Source organism: Aethalodelphis obliquidens, unplaced genomic scaffold, assembly GCF_003676395.1.
Source record: "Aethalodelphis obliquidens isolate GAN/ISIS:26980383/991018 unplaced genomic scaffold, ASM367639v1 scaffold1, whole genome shotgun sequence".
Taxonomy (NCBI): domain Eukaryota; kingdom Metazoa; phylum Chordata; class Mammalia; order Artiodactyla; family Delphinidae; genus Aethalodelphis; species Aethalodelphis obliquidens.
In genome coordinates, this window is record NW_020837945.1 from 66270317 (window position 1) to 66278878 (window position 8562).

The window sequence follows — 8562 nt, forward strand, 5'->3', positions numbered from 1 at the left end:
TTCTTGCCTTTTTTTTTTTTAACATCTTTATTGGAGTATAATTGCTTTACAGTGTTGTGTTAGTTTCTGCTGTATAACAAAGTGAAACAGCTATATGCATATGTATACCCCATATCCCCTCCCTCTTGCATCTCCCTCCCACCCTCCTTATCCCACCCTTCTAGGTGGTTGCAAAGCACCGAGCTGATCTCCCTGTGCCATGCATCTGCTTCCCACTAGCTATCTATTTTACTTGGTAGTGTATATATGTCAGTACTACTCTCTCACTTCGTCCCAGCTGACCCTTCTCCCTTCCCGTGTCCTCAAGCCTATTCTCTACATCTGTGTCTTTATTCCTGTCCTGCCCATAGGTTCTTCAGAACCAGTTTTTTTTAGGTTCCATATATATGTATTAGCATATGGTATTTGTTTTTCTCTTTCTGACTTACTTCACTCTGTACGAGAGACTCTAGGTCCATCTACCTCACTCCAAATAACTCAATTTCATTTCCTTTTATGGCCAAGTAATATTCCATTGTATATATGTGCCACATCTTCTTTAGCCATTCATCTGTTGATGGACACTTAGGTTGCTTCCATGTCTGGCTATTGTAACTACTGCTGCAATGAATATTATGGTGCATGTCTTTTTTTTTAAAGTAAATTTGTTATTTATTTATTTAATTTATTTTTGACTGCGTTGGGTCTTCATTGCTGCCCGTGGGCTTTCTCTAGTTGCTGCAAGCGGGGGTTACTCTTCATTGTGGATGAGCTTCTCATTGCAGTGGCTTCTCTTGTTGCAGAGCACGGGCTCTAGGCGCGCGGGCTTCAGTAGTTGTGGCTCATGGGCTCAGTAGTTGTGGCTCACGGGCTCTAGAGTGCAGGCTCAGTAGTTGTGGCGCACGGGCTTAGTTGCTCCGCGGCATGTGGGATCTTCCCGGGCCAGGGCTGGAACCCGTGTCCCTTTGTATCTGTCTTTAAGGTGGAAGCCGATAGCACTCTGCGTAAACAGATGGGGCAAAGGTCGAGGGGACGCTAGTCAGCTTCTTCCAAGTGGTTGGAGCCTTGCGTCAGGCATGCGAGCCACTGGCAGTGCTGAAGTCCATAGATATGTCCAATCTCATGGGTTAAAGTCTTATAGGACCAAAGCAGCAAAACACTAGTCACTTCAGGAACATAATAATTATCAAAAACTGAGTAGTCACTTGAAGATTTCTTCTGCAGCTTCTTCAGTTTGCCTTTGTAGTGTGAGCTGTAAAAATCACTGCCGCACCTGGCAAAGCTGAGTATCTCCACACCATCTGTCAAAGAGGCCTGTCCAAAGACAAAATTCCAGGAGTCTCTTGGGTAAAGATCGATCATTGTTATTCCCACAACACAAAAAGCATCTTCAAGTTTCTTCTTTTTTAAGACCTTCAGGATCTGCCCTGCATGAATCCGTAGGTTCTGCGTGTTATCATTGATTCTAAAGGAACATCTCGTTGCAGAGACAGGAACTGGTTCTAGGAGTTTTACCGTCAAGCCATAGAAAAATGCTTCACAGTAGCCCTTGAGCCATTTCACATATTCTTCACTGATACTTCTGGTGTTTCCTAGCAATCCAATGCACTGTATATAAATATTGTGCTTCTGTGGAGAAGGTGTCTTTCTGTAAGGATCATTGAAAAACTCTTCAAAGTCTTGGGGAGCCTCAGGATGGGAGGTTATCCAGTCTGACTGCGAATGCAAAATAATGGGTCCAAAGAGATCTGTTTGGCCGGAAGGCTTCGTCCATCAGACGCTTTTCCCCAGCATCTAACTTCTCATACTGTGACACAAGCGCTGGGTTCTTTGAGATGAGAGCTGTCTTTAGTCTGTGTTCAGAGTGCCGTACTGTTCGCATAGTGACAGGCCTCTTCCATTCACATCGCGTGCCTGTGAAGAGATTTCATCCTTCCCTTTTGAACGGGTCAGACAGCTGTTCCACCACGAGGCTTCAGGGAGAGGACGGCTCCTCTCAAGTTTCTGCCTCACCAGAACCGGCATGTCTGGGTCCGGTCAGGAGCACGTGGTGCGGGTGCCTTCACCCCCGTCACCCTCACGCCATCACTGTCTTCCCGCCGGGCGTCGACGTCACCCGCCCTGCGCCTTGCCCTGCACTGTGCCCTGTGCCCGACACCGTGCCCCGCCCCTTCGCGCTGCATGTCTCTTTTTGAATTATGGTTTTCTCAGGGTATATGCCCAGTAGTGGGATTGCTGGGTCGTATGGTAGTTCTATTTTTAGTTAAGGAACCGCCATACTGTTCTCCATAGTGGCTGTATCAATTTAATTTAAATTAAAATTTAAATTCCCACCAACAGTGCAGGAGGGTTCCCTTTTCACTAAACCCTCTCCAGCATTTAATGCCTGTAGATTTTTTGATGATGGCCTTTCTGACCGGTGTGCAGGTGATACCTCATTGTGGTTTTGATTTGCATTTCTCTAATGATTAATGATGTTGAGCATCCTTTCATGTGTTTGTTGGCAATCTGTATATCTTCTTTGGAGAAATGTCTGTTTAGGTCTTCCACCCATATTTAGATTGGATTGTTTGTTTTTTTGATATTGATCTTCACGAGCTGCTTGTATATTTTGGAGATTAATCCTTTGTCAGTTGCTTCATTTGCAAATATTCTCTCCCATTCTGAAGGTTGTCTTTTCGTCTTGTTTATGGTTTCCTTTGCTGTGCAAAAGCTTTGAAGTTTCATTAGGTCCCATTTGTTTATTTTTGTTTTTATTTCCATTTCTCTAGGAGGTGGGTCAAAAAGGATCTTGCTGTGATTTATGTCATAGAGTGTTCTGCCTATGTTTTTCTCTAAGAGTTTTATAGTGTCTGGCCTTATATTTAGGTCTTTAATCCATTTTGAGTTTATTTTTATGTATGGTGTTAGGAAGTGTTCTAATTTCATTCTTTTACATGTAGCTGTCCAGTTTTCCCAGCACCACTTATTGAAAAGGCTGTCTTTTCTCCACTATACACTCTTGCCTCCCTTATCAAAGATAAGGTGACCATACGTGTGTGGGTTTATCACTGGTCTTTCTATCCTGTTCCATTGAGCTATATTTCTGTTTTTGTGCCAGTACCATACTGTCTTGATTACTGTAGCTTTGTAGTATAGTCTGAAGTCCAGGAGTCTGATTCCTCCAGCTCCATTTTTCTTTCTCAAGATTGTTTTGGCTATTCGGGGTCTTTTGTGTTTCCATACAAATTGTGAATTTTTTTGTTCTAGTTCTGTGGAAAATGCCATTGGTAGTTTGATAGAGATTGCGTTGAACCTGTAGATTGCTTAGGGTAGTATAGTCACTTTCACAATGTTGATTCTTCCAATCCAAGAGCATAGTATATCTCTCCATCTGTTTGTATCATCTTTAATTTCTTTCATCAGTGTTTTATAGTTTTCTGCATACAGGTCTTTTGTCTCCTTAGGTAGGTTTATTCCTAGGTATTTTATTCTATTTGTTGCAGTGGTAAATGGGAGTGTTTCCTTAATTTCTCTTTCAGATTTTTCATCATTAGTGTATAGGAATGCCAGAGATTTCTGTGCATTAATTTTGTATCCTACAACTTTGCCAAATTCATTGATTAGCTCTAGTAGTTTTCTGGTAGCATCTTTAGGATTCTCTATGTATAGGATCATGTCATCTGCAAACAGTGACAGCTTTACTTCTTCTTTCCGATTTGGATTCCTTTTATTTCTTTTTTTTCTTTGATTGCTGTGGCTAAAACTTGCAAAACTATGTTGAATAATAGTGGTGAGAGTGGGCAACCTTGTCTTGTTCCTGATCTTAAAGGAAATGGTTTCAGTTTTTCACCATTGAGAATGATGTTGGCTGTGGGTCTGTCATATATGGTGTTTATTATGTTGAGGTAGGTTCCCTCTATGACTACTTTCTGGAGAGTTTTTATATAAATCGGTGTTGAATTTTTTCAAAAGCTTTTTCTGCATCTATGGAGATTATCATATGGTTTTTATCCTTCAGTTTGTTAATATAGTGTATCACATTGATTGATTTGCATATATTGAAGAATCCTTGCATTTCTGGGATAAACCCCACTTGATCATGGTGTATGATTCTTTTAATGTGATGTTGGATTCTGTTTGCTAGTATTTTGTTGAGGATTTTTGCATCTATGTTCATCAGAGATATTTGCCTATAGGCTTATTTTTTTGTGACATTTTTGTCTTGTTTTGGAATCAGGATGATGGTGGCCTCGTAGAATGAGTTTGGGAGTGTTCCTCCCTCTGCTATATTTTGGGAGAGTTTGAGAAGGATAGGTGTTAGCTCTTCTCTATATGTTTCATAGAATTTGCCTGTGAATCCATCTGGTCCTGGGCTTTTGTTTGTTGAAGATTTAAAATCACAGTTTCAATTTCAGTGCTTGTGATTGGTCTGTTTATATTTTCTATTTCTTCCTGGTTCAGTCTTGGAAGGTTGTGCTTTTCTAAGAATTTGTCCATTTCTTCCAGGTTGTCCATTTTATTGGCATATAGGTGCTTTTGGCAATCTCTCATGAAACTTTGTATTTCTGCAGGGTCAGTTGTTACTTCTTTTTCATTTCTAATTCTGTTGATCTGAGTCTTCTCCCCTTTTTTCTTGATGAGTCTGGCTAATGGTTTATCAATTTTGTTTATCTTCTCAAAGAATCAGTTTTTAGTTTTACTGATATTTGCCATTGTTTCCTTCATTTCTTTTTCATTTATTTCTGATCTGATACTTATGATTCCTTTCCTTCTGATAACTTTGGGTTTTTTGTTGTTGTTGTTTTTCTTTCTCTAATTGCTTTAGGTGTAGGGTTAGGTTGGTTGAGATTTTTCTTGTTTCTTGAGGTAGGACTGTATTGCTATTAACTTCCATCTTAAAACTGCTTTGCTGCATCCCATAGGTTTTGGATCATCGTGTTTTCCTTGTCATTTGTTTCTAGGTATTTTTTGATTTCTTCAGTGATGTCTTGGTCATTTAGTAGTGTATTGTTTAGCCTCCATGTGTTTGTATTTTTTACAGATTTTTTTCCTGTAATTTATATCTAGTCTCATAGTGTTATGGTCGGAAAAGATACTTGATATGATTTCAATTTTCTTAAATTTATCAAGGCTTGATTTGTGACCCAATATATGCTCTATCCTGGAGAATGTTCCATGAGCACTTGAGAAGAATGTGTATTCTGTTGTTTTTAGAGGGAATGTCCTATAAATATCAATTAAGTCCATCTTGTTTAATGTGTCATTTAAAGTTTGTGTTCCCTTATTTATTTTCATTTTGGATGATCTGTCCATTGGTGAAAGTGGGGTGTTAAAGTCCCCTATATTATTGTGTTACTGTCGATTTCCCCTTTTATGGCTGTTAGCATTTGCCTTACGTATTAAGGTGCTCCTATGTTGGGTGCATAAATATTTACAACTGTTATATCTTCTTCTTAGATTGATCTCTTGATCATTATGTTATGTCCTTCCTTGTCTCTTGTAATAGGCTTTATTTTAAAGTCTGTTTTGCCTGATATGAGAATTGCTACACCAGCTTTCTTTTGATTTCCATTTGTATGGACTATCTTTTTCCATCCCTTCACTTTCAGTCTGTATGTGTCCCTAGGTCTGAAGTGGGTCTCTTGTAGATAGCATATGTATGGGTCTTGTTTTTGTATCCATTCAGCCAGTCTATGTCTTTTGGTTGGAGAACTTAATCCATTCACGTTTAAGGTAATTATTGATATGTATGTTCCTATGACCATTTTCTTAATTGTTTTGGGTTTGTTTTTGTAGGTTTTTTCCTTCTCTTGTGTTTCCTGCCTAGAGAAGTTCCTGTAGCTTTTCTTGTAAAGCTGGTTTGGTGGTGCTGAATTCTCTTAACTTTTGCTTATCTGTAAAGGTTTCAATTTCTCCATCGAATCTGAATGAGATCCTTGCTGGGTAGAGTAATCTTGGTTGTAGGTTTTTCCCTTTCATCACTTTAAATATGTCCTTCACTCCCTTCTGGCTTGCAGAGTTTCTGCTGAAAAATCAGCTGTCAACCTTATGGGGATTCCCTTGTATGTTATTTATTGCTTTTTCCTTGCTGTTTTTAATATTTTTTCTTTGTATTTAATATTTGATAGTTTGATTAATATGTGTCTCGGCGTGTTTCTCTTTGGGTTTATCCTGTATGGTACTCTCTGTGCTCCCTGGACTTGATTGACTATTACCTTTCCCATGTTAGGGAAGTTTTCGACTATAATCTCTTCAAATATTTTGTCAGACCCTTTCTTTTGTCTTCTTCTTCTGGGACCACTATAATTCGAATGGTGGTGTGTTTAATGTTGTCCCAGAGGTCTCTGAGACTGTCTGCAATTCTTTTCATTCTTTTTTCTTTATTCTGTCCCTGGCACCAGTTTATCTTCCAGGTCACTTATTTGTTCTTCTGCCTCAGTTATTCTGTTATTGAATCCTTCTAGAGTATTTTTAATTTCAGTAATTCTGTTGTTCATCACTGTTTGTTTGCTCTTTAGTTCTTCTAGATCCTTGTTAAATGTTTCTTGAATTTTCTCCATTCTGTTTCTGAGATTTGGATCATTTTTACTATCATTACTCTGAATTCTTTTTCAGGTAGTTTGCCTATTTTGTCTTCATTTACTTGGTCTTGTAGGTTTTTACCTTGCTCCTTCATCTGTAACATATTTTTTTGTCATTTCATTTTTGTTTTTTTTTGATGGGTGATGCTGTATTCCTGTCTTACTGGTTGTTTGGCCTGAGGTGTCCAGCACTGGAGTTTGCAGGCAGTTAGATAGAGCTGGATCCTGGTGCTGATATGAGGACCTCAGGGAGGCCTCACTCCAACTGATATTCCATGGGTCTGAAGTTCTCTGTTAGTCCAGCGGTTTGGACTTGGAGCTCCCACCACAGGAGCATGGGCCTGACCTCCGGCCTGGGAACCAAGATCCTGCAAGCTTCATGGCATGGTTAAAAAAAAAGGATGAAAGAAAGAAAAAAAGGAGCAGTAAAATATCAAAGAATAAAAAATACAATAAAATTAGAAAGATAAAGAATATATTAGGAAAAATAAAACTATAATTAAAACAACTGCAACCAGGTAAAATAAAACCACACCAGAAAAAAGGAAAAAAAAAAAAAAGTGTGTGTGGGGCAACACACCAAAAGGAGAGATCACTAACAAAGTATAAAGAATAAAATTAGAAAAGTAAAAGATTTATTAGGAAAAATAAAAAAGAATCAACAAGGTAAAACAGAACCCCAATCTAAAAGAGGAAAAAAAAAAGCCTTGGGTGTGGAGGTGGAGTTTAGGTGGGGGGTGGAACTTAGGCAGAGGTGGGGTTTAGGGTGCGGTGGGACCTAGGCAGGTGGCGGGTTAAGTTTGAGCATGGCACGGGGCCTCTGCTTAGGACCTGCATGGAAGGGGAGAGACAGCACATGGAAAGAAGGGCCTCTGGAGTGTGGGGCTCCAGAGTTTGGATGTAGGGCCCTGAGTGAGGGTGTGTGGGTAGGGTTTAAGCCCAGCTTGTGGGAAGGGGTCTCTGAGTGTAGAGGTGTGGCCCTGGGTGGGGGTGTAGGGGCGGGGCTTGTGCTCTGCACAGCAGGAAGGAGGCTCCAAGGGCAGAGGATTAGGCCTGGGAGCCCAACAGCCTTCCCAGTGCCTAAGTGGACAGGTGAAGCACTCACCTCATTCCCTTCTGTTCCTTCACGCTCCCCCCCACTGTCTCCTCCAGGGTGTACCCCATCCCTGCTGGACCCCGAACCGTGGGTGGGTCCCACTGGGTGTAGGAACTCCTTCCCTTCCCCAGCCACCACTCAGGGGTGCCGTCCCGGAGGTCCGGCCTTTACTTTTGCTCCCCTTTCCCTCCCTCCCACTCCCCCAGGACCCGTGCAGCTGGCAGGGGCCTAGGTGGGCAGAGGATCAGGCCCGCGATCTCAACAGGTTCCTGGGGGTCCAACTGTCTTGCCTTCTTTTGGATTATGAAAACATTTTTAATTATTCCATTTTTCTTCTTTATTCACGTTTTAGTTACACATTCTTACAATAGTTCTTTTAGTGGTTACCCTAGAGATTACAATATGCCTTCTTGATGTATTACAGTCTACCTTAAGTAAGTACTTTTGATTTTACCACTTCCTAAATAAGGCAAGAAACTTTGGAACAGTTAAACTGCATTTATCACCCTCCCACAGTTTGAGCTATTGTTACCATTGTATTTTAGTTCTACAAATGGGGTTATTATTGTTTTGATGTAAACAGTCAACATTCTTGTACATTTAACCACAAATTTACCCTTTCCAGTGCTCTTCCACGCTAACATCTGATATCATTTTCCTTTAGCCTGAAGAACTTCATGGTGTTTCTTTTGGTTTACAGCTGCTAGCATTGAATTCTCTCATGTTTTGTTTGTCTGGAAACATCTTTACTTAACCTTCATTTTAATTTTTACATCTGTATTGTGGCATAATTTACATGTAATAACATTCACCTACATTTTAGATGTATAGTTTGATGCATTTTGGTAAATTGCATGCATACATGTACAGAGTCATGCAGCCAGCCCCCCACAATCCAGTTTCACTACACTTCTTTCACTCACC

General features: G+C 40.3%; 1 pseudogene across 1 annotated transcript; it reads right to left on the bottom strand.

Annotated features, from left to right (window-relative positions):
- Positions 1-854: 854 nt before the first annotated feature.
- Positions 855-1981, bottom strand: LOC113620155 (archaemetzincin-2 pseudogene; annotated as a pseudogene). Its single transcript, XR_003432685.1, has one exon. The product of XR_003432685.1 is annotated as an archaemetzincin-2 pseudogene (transcript).
- Between the last annotated feature and the right edge of the window lie 6581 nt (positions 1982-8562).